At 37.4% G+C, this 21,952-nt stretch overlaps 1 long non-coding RNA gene across 2 annotated transcripts; it reads left to right on the top strand.

Annotated features, from left to right (window-relative positions):
• The first annotated feature begins 18,210 nt into the window (after positions 1 to 18,210).
• On the top strand, positions 18,211 to 21,406 carry LOC120543140. 2 transcript variants are annotated; one of them, XR_005636296.1, is made up of 4 exons: positions 18,211 to 18,368; positions 20,430 to 20,868; positions 20,950 to 21,187; positions 21,281 to 21,406. It is a non-coding gene; the product is annotated as an uncharacterized LOC120543140 (long non-coding RNA). The 2 variants fall into 2 exon arrangements; XR_005636297.1 differs by having other exon boundaries at positions 20,968 to 21,187.
• The last annotated feature ends 546 nt before the right edge of the window (positions 21,407 to 21,952 follow it).

A 21,952-nucleotide genomic window follows, 5' to 3' on the forward strand; every position in this document is an offset into this window, starting at 1 on the left:
AGTAATAGTGTTAACAAAAAGTCTTTAGTTTGTTCAACTTTGAATGATTATAAATATTAGTCAGATCAGCATGGTAACTCCATTTGACATAACTTCATTTCAATAGTGTGTTAACTTACTATTTGAGTTTGAGTTAGCTCAAAATTTTAAGAAAACCAGGTTTCTTCATTTTTTTTTTTTGTTAAAACAACAAATAATTTTTTACAGTGTGGGCATCAGCGTATGGTTTGGAAACGCTTCCTTATCCTTTCAATTGGAAGCAGGCTCCCCTGTTCTTCACTATTTAACCAGCGTGAAGGAGTGCAGCTTTTGCTTATTGCCTCACCAGTGTGAACGCATCTGATCTCAGAAGCTAAATATGCTCGTGCATGGCCAATACTTGGATGGGAGACCGCCTAGGAATCCTGAGTGCTGTAAGCTTTTGGCCATTACTGTTGAAGACAACCTGGGCATCAGTGTATGGCTGGGAAATGCATCTTTATCCTTTCTATTGTAAGCGGGATCCCCTGTTCTTCACTATTTAACCAGCGTGAAGGAGTGAGGCTTTCACTTACAGCCACACCAGTGTGAACACACCTGATCTCAGAAGCTAAACGTGCTAGGGATCGGCCAATACTTGGATAAGAGACCCCCCTGGGAGCTGCGATTGCTGTAAGCTTTTGCCCATTACTGTTATAGTCAACCTGGGCATCAGTGTATGACTAGGAAACACGTCTACAGCCTTTTTATTGGAAGTGGGGTCCACCGTCCTTCACTATATAGTTAACTCAAAGGAGAAGAGTTTTTTCCTATTAATGGTCACTCCAGTGTGAACGTGTGTGATCTCGGATCCTAAACGTGTGCTGGTTTGGCCACTATTTGCATGGGAGACCACATCTACATCCTTTCTTTTACAAGCGGGCTCCACCGTCCTTCACTTTTTAGGAGTGGGCAAAAGTAGGTTTACAGTTGTTCGTATGTTTAAAGACATGTAGGTTATGATTATTCCAGTAGCTTTATTAACACAATATATTTTTAAAATTTGTTAACTGAAAAGCATATCATAATGGCACAATTCCAATTAGGTACAATCTCGTAAGTGCTCCAATTGCTGACCTTTATTATTTACATATTCTTGTAGTCTTCTTGCTACACTCAAGCACACTTTGGCACAGAGTTGTTTATTGCAATCAATTTCTTGACATGCTTCTCTTATGTAGACAATCATTTCATTCACAGTATGTGGTTGTCGTTAAAAGGTTTTATTTTTGACAACACCCCAAGGTGAAGTCCATTGGAGTGTGGTCTTGTGATCGTGCTGTCCATTCCATTGGCTTCATTGACCAATCCACCAGTTAGGTAATTGTTTATCACAAAACTCATGCACTTTCACAGCATATTGTGGAGAAGTTCCATCTTATTGAAAGAAGAAGTCTTCATTATCATGCTGTCTCTGTAATTGTGGTAAAACAGTGTACCTCAGCGGACTTTCCAGGTCACGTGTTCTGACATGTTCTTTACAAATGCTAGAGGCTGTTGACAGTTTTTGGTGAGTTCTGTGGTGTGAGTTTTAAATAAAAAAATATATTTTGCTCTTAAAAATTTGGGTTTTAGTTGCCACTAAGGAACCATGTGGGAATTTTTAAAGTGTTTTTCCCTTGAGAAGGTTTTTTTCACCCGCATAAGAACAAAAGTAGCTGGGTGTTTGGAGGTGCACTTGGAAAAGTTACTTACATTTTGTACGTGTACTTGTTCTTGCTATCTGTATTTGAATTAGCATCGATGAGGTAGGGTAGAAAGCAGCAGTAACTGATATCAGCATTTGTAAGCAAATAACCACGTTATTATAACAGCGATTCCTTAGTTTAAAGGAAAAGAAAAAAAAAGGCAGTGGCTGACTTCAAAGCAGTTATGGGGGAAGGCTCAGTGGTGTGCAGGTAAATGGCCAACATTAACACTAGAATTACCAGAGCATACGAGAAAACTCGTAAATCCGGCCCACCTTAAATCCGTTCGCACCTCTACGTCAGCTCCTTTTGTTTTGTAAATGTGGCAATTAGGACAAGAAGCAAGCAGCCTGCTATTCCATCACCCCACTTACTTAGAACGTGCCCAAACTTCTCCCAGCTCATGCCTTGTTTGATTATCTGGGAGTGAACTGCTGGAGTTTTAGAATGGAAATAATAGATCGTTATTTGGAACATATGCATTTCATGTGTGTTCTGTTTCTACAGTAATCTGTGTAAACAAATTGTTAAAACAGAAACTTTTTCATATTTTAGTAATAAATGTTACAAAATGTAGGCATAAACTATAGAATGTGTGAAGTCTGAAGTCCAAAGATCAAATAAACACTTTCACAAAAGTTTCAAGGACAGTACAACAGCTTTGGTGGTGTAGCGGTAAAGTTTGCTGACTTGTAATGAAGAGTCCCCGGTTTGATCCCCACTGCTTCCTATATTTGCCATTTTCAGTAGTGAGCTGCTCTTATTGTTAATATTATACAGTACACATATGCATTTGGTTTGTGTCTGTAACAGACCGTGTACATTTATAGTACTGTACTTGTAATAGTGACCGTTTTTTTTTTCACTTTTATTTTCTGAGTCAAGATGACCATACGTATTACAACCCCCGCCCAAGCCATTAAGATGTGACGACGAAGTTCCTCTGCAATATGATCCATGAACACTCTTCTTTTCACTGTGGCACTTTTGCATGCCTTGCACAGTACATGTGCGTTGATTCTGCTGCACTGACTAATCTCTCACCCTTTAGGTGCATGATGTCAATGCAGCACAGAGAAAAAAAAGAAAGAGTGAAATATATGGGACATTGCGTATAAATTTATGGTACTTGTAAAAGTTAGATTTTTTCAGTTTTATTCTCTCGATCATGATCACGCTCTTACATCTGTGTCCCATATATTTGTCTCTTTCTTTTTTTTCTCTGTGCTGTATTGACATCATGCACCAGAAGGTGTGAGCTTATTTATTGCAGCAGGATCAACACATATGTACTCTGCAAGGCTTGCACGGGGGCCACTGTGAAATGAAGAGTGTTCATGGCTCATATTGCAGAGGAACTTCGTCGTTGCATCTTACTAGAAAAGGCGATGGAAAAAGAACCCTCAAAACACCACTCACATCTACAGTTATTCCCAGTTTCAAATAAAATCTAACAGCGTTAGATCCCTGGGTGGAGGGGCGGTAGTATGTATCGTGACTGAGAGAATAAAAGTTAAAAAAAAAAAAGATAACTTTTACAAGTACAGTACTATAAATGTACACGGTCTGTTATAGATGCAAACCAAATGTATGTGTGTACTGTATAATATTAACAACTAGCAGGAGTACCAGTGAATTTCCTAAATAAAAGAAACAGAAAATAGAAATAGAACAGTTTTCTGATTCACATTTTATTGTAATAGGTAATATACAGTGCATCCGGAAAGTATTCACAGCGCATCACTTTTTCCACATTTTGTTATTTTACAGCCTTATTCCAAAATGGATTAAATTAATTTTTTTCCTCAGAATTCTACACACAACACCCCATAATGACAACGTGAAAAAAGTTTACTTGAGATTTTTGCAAATTTATTAAAAATAAAAAAATTGAGAAAGCACATGTACATAAGTATTCACAGCCTTTGCCATGAAGCTCAAAATTGATCTCAGGTGCATCCTGTTTCCCCTGATCATCCGTGAGATGGAGTCCACCTGTGGTAAATTCAGTTGATTGGACATGATTTGGAAAGGCACACACCTGTCTATATAAGGTCCCACTGTTGACAGTTCAAGTCAGAGCACAAACCAAGCATGAAGTCAAAGGAATTGTCTGTAGACCTCCGAGACAGGATTGTCTCGAGGCACAAATCTGGGGAAGGTTACAGAAAAATGTCTGCTGCTTTGAAGGTCCCATTTCCCCAGTTCATCTTTCAGCAGGACAACGACCCTAAGCACACAGCCAAGATATCAAAGGAGTGGCTTCAGGACAACTCTGTGAATGTCCTTGAGTGGCCCAGCCAGAGCCCAGACTTGAATCCGATTGAACATCTCTGGAGAGATCTTAAAATGGCTGTGCAGTGACACTTCCCATCCAACCTGATGCAGCTTGAGAGGTGCTGCAAAGAGGAATGGGTGAAACTGGCCAAAGATATGTGTGCCAAGGTTGTGGCATCATATTCAAAAAGACTTGAGGCTGTGATTGCTGTCAAAGGTGCATCGACAAAGTACTGAGCAAAGGCTGTGAATACTTATGTACATGTGATTTCTCAGTTTTTTTATTTTTAATATATTTGCAAAAACCTCAAGTAAACTATTTTCACGTTGTCATTATGGGGTGTTGTGTGTAGAATTCTGAGGAAAAAAATGAATTTAATCAATTTTGGAATAAGGCTGTAACATAACAAAATGTGAAAAAAATGATGCGCTGTGAATACTTTCCGGATGCAGCGTAAGTGGTCATTCTAGAGCCTTTGGATACACTATATTTTTTGTTTTTACTTGTGGTGTGAAAATGAACAAATTTTGAGGATTGCCCACTGTAGAACATGCTACATACTACATGCTACCTCTGTGAAAAGCATGGATTTTCCAAATTGGTGCCTGGAACTTGCGGTGATTGCACTTGAGATTTATTAATTGACATAGCAAAAGCCAAACGAACAGAAAATTGTAGTCATTTGAAATCAAAGGGTAAATCATTCGGAATCAGTGGTATTCCTGGTATGAAAACATCTTCACGTCTTGAGGAACCTGTCATGATAGTTGCTTCAATAATATTTGGATAGACTATTACACAGTTTTGGAGAATCAAGATTGCAAAGTAGCATGATATGATTCATCATGATATGTGGTCTAGTTTTAAAGCAGAAATTGTGTGGGGGAACTGGTGCTAGTTCCAGAGAATTCAGAAACTCTGTTGGAAACAACATAGCTTGAACAGGGTCTATGACAGTGTCAATAGATTTGTAATTTGTAGGGCTGCCTGGAATCATCTTACCGCTACACCACGGAAGCTGTTGTATCGTCCTTGAACCTTTTGTGAAAGTGTTTATTTGATCTTTAGACTTTAGGCTTCACACATTCCATAGTTTATGCCTACATTTTGTAACATTTATTACTAAAATATGAAAAAGTTTCTGTTTTAACAATGTGTTTACACAGATTACTGTAGAAACGGAACACATATGAAATGCGTGTGTTCCAAATAACAATCTATTATTTCCTCTCTAAAACTCCAGCAGTTCACTCCCAGATAATCAAACAAGGCATTAGATGGGAGAAGTCTGTGTACGTTCTAAGTCAGTGGGGGAATGGAATAACAGGCTGCTTGCTGCTTGTCTTAATTAGCACTGTAAGAGCGATTGTCCTAGTTCTATAAGATTCATGAATATTTTACTAGATAACAATGCATAATCTGTGAGAGGTTCCCATAATCCCCGTAAATAGAATTGTATTGGTATATTCTTGCCATTTCTAACAGCTTTGAGTGAACAATGTTCTCCAGTTAGTGACAGCCTTGCCTTGAGTAAGGTATGGAAGGCATAAGGTTTTAAACCATGCCAACTGGCCTACAGGCCTTTTGAGTGTGAAGTAACTCGTAAAACAGCACTTATTTAAGTGTTGAACCGTATGCTTAAGGCATACAGAAGAAGAAATTAAGAACCTTTAAGTATAGAAAGAAGTAAAGAACTTTTAAGTATAGAAATAACTAAAGTTTCTCAAGAAAAGCTAAGTTTATAGAAGATACATTTTTTTCATTTTTTTGCCTTTTATTCTACGTGTGTAACTATTTTTCCTTTTATTCTTGTGTGGATTATTTGCTTTTAACTTTCACTAAATATTTTTAAAACAAACTTTTGGACTGTGATATTTCTTTAGACATGCGTTTTACCCGTGCCTGATTTCACCTTATTCTGGCGGCTACACTAAAGTTTAAAACCTTCCTAAAGTTTAAAACCTGCCTGAAGTTTAAAAACCAGCCTAAGATCGGAACCTGCCTAGGACTGAAAGCTTGATATCGCCTTGGATTATAAAAGAAAGCCTGCGTGTTCTACGCCTGAGATCGGACTGCAATGAAAGAAATCAACGACAAGTTGAAAAAGACTCAACAGGTACCGATTAATCTTTGTCTTTGATCGGAGTGGGACATATTTGAGAATTGCTAGCGCTCCTCGCGAGACCGTATAATTTGCAAAGTAGTACAGTGCCTTGTGGGATCGTCATGGCATCTGAATCTGGAAGCAGGAACAGACATCATACGCCGAACGAACGTTTGCATGGTGTGAATGAAAGTCGCAACGATTATGATGTCACAAAGGACCATCTCCATGACGACAGAAAGCCATTTAATTCAGTGACAACTAATCTTCAAACAGCGATGGATTACAAATACAAACAATTATCCGATATGATGACGCACGTAAAGGATTTACAACAATATGAATTTAACTGTGAGAATTAATTATCAAGAATCAGTTCGCCAACTTGAGAATGGAATATAAAAAGTTAAGCAATCAATTTTTATCCTTCCAGAGTAACGAAGATACACGGAAAATGTTACAAAAGGATTTTGATGCTAGAATGAAAACTAAACGTATGTTTTTGGGATTTACATTGGATTGGGTTATGGAAGCATGCCAAAATAAAGGCCTCGATCAACAACCTGGCTTTTCCGGTTACCAATTTAAGGATTACAGAATGAAAGATGACATTTCTCCTGCAGATTCTGCAAAAACTAAAAGTTGTACAAGTACAGCGGCTACTTCAAGTAGTGTAATCAGATCTCAAGAAGCAGCACATGCCGTGCTGTTGGCTAAAGCAGAGAATCAAAGAAAGCAACAGGCTCTAGATATGGAAGAAGCCCATTTTAAAGCACAGCTGAAAGCTAAAAGAGAACAATTGGAGTTGGAGATGGCCATCACAGCATCGGACACAAAATTGAGAAGCGCAAAGCGGAAAGTATTCATAACTTTCCGAATATGAATGAAAGCAAAAATAATCCTCAGAAATCGCTTTATAAGCAACAGAATAAAGCACCAGCACCTTTTCAACAACAGCATTATGGACAATGTTATGATCAACAGAAAGAACAACAGTATAAGACTGAAGTGCATTAAGTGCCACACAGTAAAATCCCAATATTTGACGGCGATCCCTTGAGATATGTGGAGTTTATAAGAGCATTCGACCAAGATATCGATGAACTGATAGAGAATCCGTGAGATAAATTGGACTTTTTGGCACAGTCTACTAAAAATTCACCTCACGAGATTGTTAAAAACTGTACACACTTGCCACCAATTAAGTCTTTATGGAAACAAGCTGCGGAAAGCAGATGCATATATGAGAAAAGACAAAGGGCAGCAGCAAGTAAAGCCAAACGATGGTGAAGGTCAGAGCAATTACGCACACTTTCCTGGAGGATGTACAAACATTATGCCCAACTTACAAAGCGGACAACAATTTGAAAATAATGATAGCCTTCCTACTAAACTCTTCAAACTTCCTCAAGACCTACTAGCACTGTGGCAATACAAAGTACGGAGTATTGAAAGTACAGAGAGCAGGCGAACCCCTCTTGCCGATCCAGTGAACGTTCTTGACGAAATCTTTCAGGAAGAAAGTCTCACATCTACATCAGCACTGTAGAAAGAGACACAGTAAATAGACAGACATCAATAAAGTGTACAGTCTTAACAGAGTTACAAGTCTGTGTGACAGAAGAAAATACATTTTTTGATACACCAGAACTGTACACACTGAACTCTGTACCAGTGAAAAGGGAGAACATCCCTAAAGAAAAAGATGCAAAGAAATTGTCTTACCTAAAAGACGTGCATCTACCCCAGATAAATGCTGACAAAGGCAATAATATTATAATTACAATTCTATTATAAATATTGTTGTTATTAAGTACAAATGCCCGCAAAGTCATGGAACCATGGCACATCACACATAGTGAAGATGAAAGACTTTACAGTGTGAAAACATTCCAAGGGTGGATTCTTAATGGATTTATAAAGGGCTCAGACAAAGAAAGACTGCAAAGATGTTCAGTCAACATCGTGACAATAATGGAGATAGAGCAAATGCTACTCCAACAATACAATATAAACTTTCAAGAGTGCAGTTGCGAAGCGAAGGAGGACATTAAATTCATGTGCATAGCTTTGGATACTGTAAGGCTAATAGATGGACACTACTGTATTAATCTGCCTTTTAAAGATGAGACTCTTAAAGTGCCAAACAACCATTGTATTGCAGAACACTATTGGACTTAAAAGGAAACTACAAAGTATCCAGCATTCCTTGAGGATTGCAAAATTTTCATGAAAGACATTTTAGACAAAGGATATTCCATCAAGGTACCCGCTGAACAGTTAACGCCTTGAAAAGAGAATGCCTTAAGAAGTACAGCTTCAGAAGAAGTACTTTACATTGTGTTAAATAATGTCTATGCTGATGACTGTTTAAAGTTAGTTGCTACAGAAGAACAAGCCATAAAATTGGCCAAAGATCTTCAAGCCCTGTGCTTAAAGGAAGGATTTTATCTTACCAAATGGATAAGTAATAATAGAGCAGTCTTGCTGTCCATCCCTGAAGAAGACAGGGCAATAGATCAAAAAGACTTGGACTTAAGCCATGATTTGTTATCAGTTGAAAGAGCCTTGGGTGTACAATGGTGCACACAGACTGACAGTTTCAAGTTTCAGGTAAAGCTGCAAGATAAGCCTGCTACAAGTCTTGGTATTCTGTCAGTGTTCAGTTCAATATATGACCCACTTGGATTTTTAGCACCAGTCATGCTGCCTGCTAAGCTTATTCTAAGAGAACTGTGTAAAGAGAAATATGCTTGAGATCAAGAAGTGCAAGTTAAGTATGTTTGGCAATGGAAAAAATGGATGGACAATTTGCAGCTACTTGTGGATTACAATGTAGCCAGCTGCTTTAAACTGCCTGGATTTGATCAAATAATCACCGCACAAATGCATCATTTTGGAGATGCCTCAGAAAATGGGTATGGCACTGTTTCCTACCTCCGTGTGACTAACAAAGAAAATGAGAAACATTATTAATTTCTAATGGGGAAATCAAGAGTGGCACCACTAAAATCTATCACTATACTAAGGTTAGAACTTACGGCAGCAGCAGTAGCAGTCAAAATGGACAAAATGTTAAAACAAGAACTACAGATTCCCCTGCAAGAATCAATCTTTCAGACTAACAGAACCACAGTACTAAGGTATATCGCAAATCAAAGTGCACGCTACAAAACTTTTGTTGCCAACAGAATTGCAGTGATAAGAGGGCACAAACAACCCTCACAATGGAGGTATGTCACATCTTCACAAAATCCTGCGGACCAGGCATCAAGAGGATTAATAATAGAAAGCGTCATCAAAAGTAAGACTTGGATACAAAACCCAAACTTCCTGTTACAGCCAGAGCATGAATGGCCTAAGAGACCGGATGGAGTGGACCTGTCTACTAGTGACGATCCGGAAATCGAAAGGTGTGTAGTAAACCTAACAAGTGTAGAAGAAAAAACTGAACCAGTAAAAAGACTTGTAGAATACTACTCAAAATGGTTCAATGTAAAGAAAGCAATAGCTTGGTTCCTTAGATTCAAAGAAGTGCTACTGCATCTGAAAGGAGAGAGAAAGGTAATTCAATATGCAGTCAGTCAATCTGGACACAGCCCAGAAAAACAAAAGACACTAGGAAGGAATACAAATCATCAATGAGACTAAAGCCACTGTCTCTAAATGACTTTTCTAATGCATAAGACGAACATATTCTCCTCAGTCAACTACAAGCTTACCCAGAGGAGGTTAAAGCCTTGCACAAAGATCAGCTTGTAAAGAAAGGTAGTAAAATCAACAAACTGGATCCAGTACTGCCAAAAGGAATATTGAGAATTGGAGGAAGACTCCGCAAATCAGCTATGCCAGAAGAGGCAAAACACCCTGCAATTTTTCAGAAGAATTTGCATATTGCTACTCTCATTATGCAACAAGTTCATAGAGAAATTGGACATTGTGGGCATAATTATAAGATGCTATACCCTGAAACTCCTGGGTAAAGACAATGCCAGATGCAAAAGGGGCAGTCAGAAGAGATTGTGTGCAGATCCAGACCAGCACACTGGACAGACTTGTGAACAAACTATGCCTGCTCCAGAAAGCAACAATGATTGAAATGACTAATTTTTCTTTTTGCATGCCTAATTTTAAGTTTCTTAAGTTTAGTGCTTGTGTTTTTACAGTAGAGTTTAAGTTCTAAGTTTCTTAAGTTTACTGTTTAGTATAGTAGAATTTAAGTTTTAAGTTTCTAAAATTTGGTTTAAGTTCTGTAGAGTAGTGAAGGCTCTTAGTAAGTAAAGTTAAAGTAATTGATTTCTGCCCTAGCATTAACAACTAGGGGCTGGATGTGTAAGAGCCATTTTCCTAAGTCTATAAGATTCATGAATATTTTACTAGATAACAATGCATAATCTATGAGAGGTTTCAATAACCCCGCAAATAGAATTGTATTGGTATATTCTTGCCATTTCTAACAGCTTTGAGTGAACAATGTTCTCCAGTTAGTGACAGCATTGCAATGAGTAAGGTATGGAAGGCATAAGGTTTTAAACTGTGCCAACTGGCCTACAGGCTTTTTGAGTGTGAAGTAACTCGTAAAACAGCACTTATTTAAGTGTTGAACTGTATGCTTAAGGCATACAGAAGAAGAAATTAAGAACCGTTAAGTACAGAAAGAAGTAAAGAACTTTTAAGTATAGAAATAGTTAAAGTTTCTCAAGAAAAGCTAAGTTTATAGAAGATTCTTTTGTGGATTATTTGCTTTTAACTTTCACTAAATATTTTTAAAATGAACTTTTGGACTGTGAGATTTCTTTAGACCTGTGTTTTACCCGTGCTTGATTTCACCTTACTCCAGCAGCTACAGGCACATTTACAGGACAAAAGATGCTGACGGAGAGGTGCGAACGGAATTAAGGTGAGACAGATTTATGAGTTTTCTCATAGGCTCTGGTAATTCTAGTGTTAAAACTCAGATCAGGCACAAGGGGATGTAGGAGCAGATAAGGTAGTAAAGTTTTATTTATTTGTTTATTTTAGATTGAACAGTCCTTAGCGGTCCAGAGGTATAACAATTAAGCAGGCGACAGCGTAAGGGTTCATTAATACGGGGGAATTCAAATAGTGTGAGTGGTGAGCTTATAAGTAAGAGGAGCACAAAGTTAGGAGAAGGGACAGAGAAAAGTAAAGTTAACCCCATAGAAAGACACAGCAGGCAGCTGAGAGGGAGAACAGTACAGGAGCTTAACACTAGAATTACCTAAGCCTACGAAAAAACTCGTAGATCTGTCCCACCTTAAAATACTTCACACCTCTCCGTCAGCGTCTTTTGTCCTTTAAATGTGTTGATAAGCAGCGAGCAGTTTGCTATCACATCCCCCACCGGCGCACAGTTTTCTCAGCTCAAGTCTGTTTACCTGAGTTTCAGTTGCTTAGAGTTGTATACAGTGAGAAGTCAAGCAAAATCACACCTTTTATAAATACTATATCATTATTTGGAACACATGCATTTCATGTGTGTTCAGTGTCTACAACGACCTATGTAAACACATCATTAAAAAATAAATGTTTTTCATGTTTCAGTAATAACTGACAAAATGTAGACATGAAGTTTATAATGTGTGAAGCCTGAAGTCTAAATATCAAAGAAACACTTTCACAAAAGGTACAAATATAACAGAACAAGTGCACTTTTATTTAAAACTAGCAAAATACTCGCGCTTCGCAGCGGAGAAGTAGTGTGTTAAAGAAGCAATGAAAAAGAAAAGGAAACATTTTGAAAATAACGTAACCTGATTGTCAATGTAATTGTTTTATCACTGTTGTGAGTGATGAGTGTTGTTGTCATATATATATATATATATATATATATATATACATACATATATATATCTACATATATACACACACACATATATACACACACATATATACATACATACACACACACATATATAAACATATATATATACATATACATACATATCTACATATATACACACACAGCTATTTTGTATCAGTGCAATACGCTGTTTGTTAAAACGGTTGACTCCGCTCTTACGTGCAATAACAAATCAAATCATTCAGTTGTCTTTGCTCATATGTCATTTTAGAGCTGGACGCGTGGCATCTTTTTTTGGCCACAAGTTCGTTTCTGTTTGGTGTGAGGTTCTGTGTTGTGGAGATTCTCAGGATGGATTGCAGGTGCTCATCAGTGAGGCGACTCCTGTGTGCTGTTTTGTTAGTCTTTATCACTGAGAAGAGCTTCTCACACAGATATGTGCTACCAAACATGCACAAGGTTCGAGCCGCATGTAGACGGACTTTTTTTGTTCTTCAAAGTCACCAAAGCGCCGTGCAAACTCAGTGCTAAATAACTCTAACCATGCGCTGCATTATGGGATCTGTAGTTTATTGTGTTACCAGCGCTTCATATACCCGGGCTTTAATAACAATAATACAGTATATAAAATGATCTCATGGGCGGATGTGGCCCGCCCTTGAGTTTGACACATATGGACTAAATAGAACTTGAAAAGATATATTTTTCAAATGTGATCACGCAATTCAGATAGAGTTGACGCCAAGACTACAGCCTGCATGCCTCAATGAGTCATCCTCCCCTCGCTCTTACTTTTTTACCGTTCATCTAATGAATACACTGAGTATGGCTTTACCAAAACAATCATTGATGGCGAATAAAGTATCCATTATTCGAGTATGTAGATCGGAATATATATATACCCGCGTATCGCAGCGGAGAAGTAGTGTGTTAAAAAAGCTAGAAAAAGAAAAGGGAACATTTTAAATATAACGTAACATGACTGTCAATATACAGTATTTGTTTTGTGAGTGTTACTGAGTGTTGCTGTCATCAAGGATTTGATTATCATTATTTCTTTCAATCAGGTTCGTATTTGTAGGATGTGTTGTGTTCAAGTTACATTCCGTGTTTGTCAATCGTTGTAAAGATGACAGGTTTCATTCATCGATTCGTTTCTTACTGCATCAATAAACAGCTCGTCTTCTTCTTTATCTGAGACCTGACACACTGCATGCACGGTTTTTTACACTGTCTTCCTTTAGCGGGACATTGACTTTTTCCACCGTGTGCTTTGTTTCCGCAGTAGCTGGATTTATGAATATGCTTTTCAGACGCTTCAAATTTTTTGCTGCCTTTTCAATTGTGTAATTCGGTTTTTGTTCAGCGCTCTTTGGAACTGTTGCTTTTATCTGTGCACTGCGTCCAGTTCACGTGAGCCACTCGGTGTACATGCATCGAAGGTTCCCAGCTGTGCTGGTGCCATCTCGTGCTATGTCCATAGCTGTATTTAATGTTACCTTAGTCCTGGCACTTAAAACTTTCTCTCGCAGTTTCGCTGAGTTTGTGTCAAACACCACCCTGACCATCTCATCTTCCTCTCCATAAGCACAGTCCTTCACCCGTGAATATTTACCCGTGGCAGTTTGCTATTGGATTGCCGCTGACGGACGGCCTTATATGGGCAGGCACTAAATTACAAACGCCAGCGGCAGCCTGTCTATGAACTTAATTTAAAGTGTAGGTTTACATCGTGCTTTGTTTCCGAAGTAGCAGAACTCATGAATATGGTTGTATATGTCACTCGCTCGCTTCTTATTGTTTCGCTGCCTTCTCAATTATATAATGCATGTTTTCTTGAGCGCTTTTTTGAGGTCTTCCTGGTTTTCTATGTACTGCGTGATTACGTGGGAGGCGTGATGATGTCACACAAAACTCCGCCCTCACGGCGTTGAAGCTCATCTCCATTACAGTAAATGGAGAAAAACTGCTTCCAGTTATGACCATTACGCATAGAATTTAGATATAAAACCTGCCCAACTTTTGTAAGGAAGCTGTAAGGAATGAACCTGCCAAATTTCAGCCTTCCACCCACACGGGAAGTTGGAGAATTAGTGATGAGTCAGTGAGTGAGTGAGTGAGTCAGTGAGTGAGTGAGTGAGGGCTTTGCCTTTTATTAGTATAGATATAACTGCAGAAAAACAACACACGTTGACACACATTTACTACGACTGCTTCAGTGGTGCAACGGTATCAACTGTTGACTGGTAATGGAAATTTCACGGGTTTCATTCCCGACGAGTGCATTTTGAGAAGTGAGCTTTTATTTTTACTGTTTTAGAATACAAACATACATTTTAACAGCTGGTGTAAATGTGTGATACAATAGAGAATTGGCGGACTTGGCCAAGGTGGTGCATGGGGAGATTCCAGACCAGACAGATAGAAATAGGTGGGTTACAATCACAAAGCATAAGGTAAAGGGTGCGCACTGTTCAACCCCAGAATTAGAAAAGTCAAATCGTTATCATGTCCTTGCGGAGCTGGACGATGTCTCTGATAATTTTGAGGTGGCTGGCGGTGATGAGGAGCTCGAACGGGCCACCTCAAAACCATTTTCCAAAAGAGAGAGGTAGTGATAGTTGGGGACTCAATCATTAGGGGTATTGAAGTGTAGGTATGCTCCAGAGAGAGAGAGACTCTTGCACGGTTTGTTGCCTTCCAGGTGCAGAGGTGGGGGACCTCCCTGGAAGGGTGGATAGGCTCTTGGCCAGAGCGGTGGTGAATCCAGTTGTCATTGTCCATGTTGGAACAGATGACATATATAAGGGTAGTCTGTCAGTTCTGCGATTCAAATTCAAAGAGTTAGGTGCCAAGCTGAGAAGCAGAACTGACACAGTGGTCTTCTCCGAAGTTTTGCCTGTGCCACTCACCAGTCCAGATAAGATTGAGGAGATAAGAAGGCTTAACACGTGGCTCAAATCTTGGTGCATGGTAGACAGGTATAGATTTATGGGGCATTGGGATTATTTTTGGAACAGATGGGACCTGTTACATCTGAACTGGAGGGGCACCAATGTATTGGGGAGGTGTATGTGTAGGCTAGTCGATGATTGTTTAAACTAGGGAATTGTCTAGGACAGGCCAGGTTTAGATCTCTACATGGAGGAACAAACAACAGTGTAGAAATAAAAATGCATAGTAATGTAAATTCTAAGCAAACATTTAAATGTAGAAGGAGTAACACATTAAAAATAGCTTGCCTTAATGCTAGAAGTATCAAAAATAAGGTAAGTGAGTTGGAGTTGTAGGTAGCAGAGCATAATTATATTATAGCAATAATGGAAACCTGGCTAAATAACAAAGATGGGGATGAGTGTAACATATAGAGGGATACACATTTTTTAGGAAGGATAGACAGAACAGAAAAGGAGGTGAGGTTGCTGTTTATGCCAAACAGAATTTAAATGAAAGTCCTCTTCAGTTGGATGATGAGCCCCATCTTAGAGAGGACATGGGGCATCACCTGGAATATATTAGGGAAACAGGTCTTATTTTAGAAGTGTGTTATAGACCACCCAATTCAGACAGTAATTTCAACACACATCTTTTTAGTAATATCAAAAAGGCAAGTTTACAGGGAGATATTATAGTCATGGGGGACTTTAATTATCCAAATATTAACTGGGATAACCTTGCAGATAGAGGAGCACAAGGAGTTTTTAGAAGTAATCAGTGACTGTTTTTTGACACAGCATGTTAAAGCACCAACACGGGGTGAAGCCTGTCTGGATTTAGTATTTTGTAATAATCAAGATATAATTGAGGGTGTGGAAGTGATGTAACCACTAGGGTCAAGTGACCATAATATAATACAATTCTCAGTATTTTGTAAGAGTGCAGATGCAAAGACTAAAATTGTTAAGGGCAAATTTTGAGCAGATGCGACAATGTCTAAGTAGGATACACTGGGATAAGTGGAACAGGTTTAAAAATGTTTTGCATGTAATGCAAGACAGATACATACCTAAATTTGGAATTAATAGGAAATTTTTAAAAACTCCACAGTGGATTAATAAAGATTTAAAAAAGATGTTGCAAAGGAAAAAACTGCTTTATAAGGAATATAAGACTAATGACTGCAAAGTGAATCGTAGATCATATGAGAACATGAGGGCAACCTTTTAGAAGGATATTAGGTAGGCTAAAAGACAGATGAAGAGGAATATAGCAGATAAGGTGAATGACAACCCTAAGAGATTCTTTCAGTATTTTAGTAGTAAAAAAACAGTCAAGGAGGAGATCAAGTGCATCAGAAAGAGTAAAGAGGAATTAAAAAATATAGACAATGAAACAGCGGATGCCGTAAACTTACATTTTTCTGAGGTCTTCGCAAGTAAGCAAGTGGATAACCACCCAGAGGTAAACACGACTACTAAGGAGGTACTGAGGGATTTGGAAATTGTAGAGGGAGAAGTACTGCTCAGATTAAATAGGCTGAAATCAAACAAATCACCAGGGCCAGATAATATTTACCGTCTTGTTCTTAAGGAGGCTAGTGAGTACATATATAAACCAGTGACACATATTTTTAGGAAGTCACTGCGCACTGGAGAGATTCCGAAGGACTGGAAAATGGCAAATATCATCCCATTATATAAAAAGGGTGACAGGGCAGATCCAAGCAACTATAGGCTAGTAAGTTTAACATGCATCACAGGAAAATTAATGGAAGGAATTATTAAGGATATGATTGAGCCACACATCACAAGTGCAGGAGCTATTAGGAACAGTCAGCATGGGTTCAGAAGAGGGAGGTCGTGTTTTACTAACATGCTGGATTTCTATGAGGAGGCAACAAAAGTATACGAACAAAGTGGAGCATATGATATTATTCATCTTGACTTTCAGAAAACATTTGTAAGGTACCACATGAGAGATTGAATCAAATTTAAAGAAGTGGGAGTTCAGGGTGATGTTTTTAGATGGGTGCAGAATTGGCTCAGACACAGGACACTGCAAAACATTTTTTTTTTAACAAGTAAAAATTTCTTATTTTAATTTATCTAATATTTTGCCCCAAGACATTAAATATCTCATGTTGCAATGATACTTGCTAGATTATTTTGCTCAATTCAAGATAATTGGTCTTACGCTATCTGACTTAGATATAAAAGTGTAATTCCAAGACAATTTTTTTTAAAAAAAGCACAACTGTGAGAGAAAAGCCTGTTATCAACCACAGCGATAAGCATAGCAGGACATGTATTCTTATTTCAAGAACCGAAACTTTCTAGGTTTGTCTCGTTTTAAGATATGAGTAAGACACAACCCAGAGACTTAAATTAAACACTTTTTATTCCAGAAAGGTTTTAGAATACAACCTTGATTTTGTTAACAACTACGACATTTCAGATTAACACTTGCCTAATTTAGTGGCCTTTCTCTGTAACTAGTACAGTATGATTTAACAGCTGCATTCCCTGCAAAGGGTAGTACTTTATTATATTCAAATAGTAACATATTTCTTCAAATCAAAATAGTTTTCACATTTTAAAATAAATGACCCTTGTATAAAACATGTGTCTAGTAGTTTGAGTTTTTTCACTGTGTCAAATAAATGGCTTAATCCAAACAGTGTTGCTTGAATTTATTAACATAAAAAGAAAAGTTCTTGAATATAGGAATCTTTAAAAGTTTTATATAGTTCAATGACATCCCCTCGGTAGTACTTAACAAGTATATATATTTTGTTTTTCAGTCATATAGTCTCACTGGAATTAAAATTAACCAGCTTCATAGCTTCAATAAAACGGGTGAATTTATCCAGGTTTGGGATTTTAAGTTCAAATGACAAAACATCTCTATCAAAGACACAGCATCATGAACTTGAAACTCCAAACAATATAATGTGTAGTGCTGATATGGCTCAAAGGTCGTTTTAAACTCAAAGCCACAAACGAGCAGCAAATAAAACAACGGCAAACCATCTTGGTGTTTTAAACAAGAAAAACCACGTGTGCGTGTGCTGAGCGACTGTAGCTGTTCAGGATCGTTCCATTATTTTAGGAAAAAAAATAATTTACGTCAGTGACATTGTTGAGTAAATAAAAAGCTAACGGTATAATTAGTTTCCTTGCAGTGTCCAATTGTTTTTGGGTTTTTTTCAAATACGTTTTTTTTTTCCAAATATAATATCCAGCGCTGTTTTTGACTCCTTCTTTGTCTTGTAATGGAACATACCTTTCTTTGAGCATGCGTAAAGGCGTTCCCTCAATTTCCCTGTGAACTTGTGAAGCGTCCTTAGCTTTCCCGCGCATCAGATGTTACATTTTGAAACGTTATCACTGTAAGGTTATTAACAACGTTACGTAGATAGCTACAATACTGCTTTGCTCTTCGCAGCTTATAAGTAACATATTTACGCATATAAACCAATGGATTCACTTGATAAAGTCACACTGGAAATATTAAAAGGTAAGTTTCTAAATGACATTTACTGTTGCTGCAGTGCATTCTGATTTTATGAATCCACAAGAATTCACCTGTCCACGTTGATACCTATAATCCTTACGACACAAAACAGAAGTAGTGGGGCAAGCCAGTTTCGTGTAACCATTACATAAAATTTAAAAAATAAATGCAGGTGTTTATGTTATAACACCAGACTTTTTATCGAGCGCCATCATTGTTAGATTTTATATATACAGAGAGTTATTATGTAATAAATGTTAGTTAAATGCCGTTGACTTGTTTGTTAAAGTGATTTATTAAAAAAGTTGTTAAAGACGTTCTGATACAGACTTCCGCTTGCTTAAAAATAAATTGAAATGTATCTTTTAAAAATGTGCCGAGTTCTAACTGCATTGCACGCGCGTCAAGTTATTACCGGTAGTAAAAGCGAACACGACCCAAGTTGTTTCTATTTGAGATACCTTTAAAGAAAAACTTTAAAATTTAAAGGCCAATATTTTAAAATTATGATCAATTTTGAGGTATCCACAATTGTAAGCTCATTGCTGGAATATAAAAAGATCGCTGCACTTTAAACTGCAATGAGAGCGCCCATCCCCCTTAACTTCGATATCAATGCCATACATGAGCGCGTCATATATATATATACAGTATATATATATATATATATATTTATATATATATATATATATATTTTTTTTTTTTTCTAGAGTAAGCCCTGAGTGAGACGGTGCGCTTTATTACTTTAATGGCACAGGTGAAGGCTCGAGTCCGAGTGAAATGTTAACACCCTGCTAATTTTCACTCACAAATTAAGTTAGTAAGTCGTGTGTATCGTGTCCTTGATCAGGCAACACAATAAATACACCCCTGTAGGATATCTCTACATGCCTAAAACCTCAGCATGATATACTAGTTCAGAAAGGAAACAAAATGTACATTTATAAAAAGGTATCATGATTTGCACTTGTATCATCTTTCAAGAAACTCTTAAACTTATAAAAAATTGTAAATTTAGCACTTAAAGCCTAAAACCTGAGTTGGAAATAACTGCCGGGAATTGTGCAGATGACGTCCAAATATGAGTGAATTACTGGTCTTCTCTGTTGCTTTCAAGTTGCAAATGTTACAGAAGATCTTCTAGGGACTCTTTCATGTGAAGATCTGAACATTTCCTTTGGAGAAAACCTCATGGTCAGCATTTATTTATTTATTTATTTTTTAAGAAATATTGTTGAGCAAACAATGTAGTTATCACTTTTGCTATTTTCTTTTTGTTGAGATTAAAGGCTTCTGTAGCAACTTTTATGTCAGAAGTGTCCATGTCCTGATGATATCTGAGATCAAGCTGGGGAGAAATATAAATGATAATAGGGAAAAGGAGGACATTTATGATATGAAAGTGATGACAACATAAATATATATTTATAAATGTGGAAATTTGAAGAGTAGTAACTTGGGCTTGGTCCTTCTCAATTCAAATTTTCCATAATTCAATAAAAGCAGTTTGAAATGTCACACCTGATCACAGGACAGCTCATGCATCCATCAAGGCTGTTGCCCCAACATGCTCACCTCACCATGTGAATCTTTGTATGAACACATATTTATGTATGTTTGTCATTAATACAAAGTCTATATTAATTTACAAATGTTTTGATAAACGTGATCATGGCGCCAGAAAATGATAGCGTGTTACATGTTAATTAGCACACACAAGTAAGAATTTCGCAGTACTCATGTAGCACTTATTTAGTTCAATACAACATACTGTGAAAATACTCCATATCAATAGATAACTGAGCACATATTGTTTCTGTGTTTTATCAGGAAGTAAAGATGATGACTACTATCTTGTTTTTAGTTACCTAAAAATTTTAATAATGAAAATATAAGCGGTCAGATATTTGAGCAATGCTGTCTTTGATTACTAATTTCATTTACGTTAAATAAAAGTAAATATTTCCACTTATGTCAGACTTTATCAAATTTCATAATTCATAAACAGTTTATTGATAACTGCTGACTATTTTCAATGCCCTTTTCCTGTATTGTTTTTAACAGGAGCTGCAGTTTTCTGTGCAGCAAGATAACTTTCAAGACAGCTGCACATATCCCTCCTCTTCTGAATGCAATACTTTACAAAATGCCAGTCTTTCACCTACCCCTCAATCCAGTGAGCAAGGATGTTCTAGAAAACTTTTAAGAGAAGCCAGCCCCTCTAAAATCATTCAACTACCAAGCCCTGAATACATCCTTCATAGTGACAGTGAGTTGGAGCAGGTCAGAAAACACTGCAGCGCATAGGAAAAGAGGAGCATTGTATTCTTTCAAAGGATCTGCGCTGTAGATTATTTAGAAATACAGTGACCAACATGTGCCCATGCTGAGGACAACAACAAAGGAAGACAAATATACCTCCAAACATGAGGTTTCTTTAATGGCAAAACATATAGTCAAGTATTATCCAAAGCTATGTGCAGCTGAAGATCAAAATTCATGGGTGAGTGTAAGTAACTAGTTTCTTATTGGGGATTTAGACTGAGCAGTCACACCTTGTATTCACTTGCACACTTTTTAAAAGGGTGTAATCTCATTACAGGAACCTGTGTTTAAACAATTCCTGAAAAGGCTACAGAATATCCACACACCACAGAAGCGACAGGGCTGTATGCCTCAAATAAATAAAGCGATGTCTCGGCGTCACCACTAACAAGCCTGATGCTGCTGAAATCGAGAATTCAGACGAGGCCGATTCCACTGCATCTTTGGGGAATGCTATTGCTTCAAGAAGTTACAGCAGAGAGAATGTGAACCATCTGGTAAGTGCACAATAGAGATGGTCGTATCCCATCTTAGTTCAGACTGTTTAGAAAACACAACTGATTTGATTATTCATTTATATGTTTTTGCAGCTGTTGACACTACAAAACACTACAGAATCTTTACAAGAAGCCAAAGCCAAATACATTTTAGTTACCCAGCTCCATGATCATGAATTTAATGCACAGAGGTCATTTATAGATTATGTGGGAGGCTTACCCAGGCTTTAAAGAACTGGATCATGTAAGTACATAAAACACAGACATTTGACTGAAATATTTTTGAAAATGGTTTCTTAAAACAAAATATGTGCTGACTTAGAGTGTACTTATTTTATAGGTAATGGATCAAATGCATTGTATTCTTAGTTGGAAACATCTTAACTACATCACAGAAGTTAAGAGCAGATGGACCAGTTTTTATGGAAAAGCACAGCTGTATGGAGTAATGAAGAAGATCCTGAAGCGTCCACAATATGCACAATGAGGGTAAATGTTGTCATGCATATTTTATTCAAACTCATTTTATAGTTAGTTATGCACTTTACTCAGTATTACAGCATGACAGGCCTAAATGAAAATCAAATTGAAGTTGTTTAAAGTTGATGCAAAGGGTTGCACTTTTTAATGCCATTTTTTCCATAAAGACCAAATCTATATTATAGTAAGCCAAACTTTGAGAAATTTTAATGCAAAATATTATTGCTGCTGTCTTTGCCAGTAACTGTTGATTTGTGAATTCCAGGTTCCCTTTTCTCCATTGTA

This window comes from Polypterus senegalus, chromosome 13 (genome assembly GCF_016835505.1).
Source record: "Polypterus senegalus isolate Bchr_013 chromosome 13, ASM1683550v1, whole genome shotgun sequence".
Classification (NCBI taxonomy): Eukaryota; Metazoa; Chordata; class Cladistia; order Polypteriformes; family Polypteridae; genus Polypterus; species Polypterus senegalus.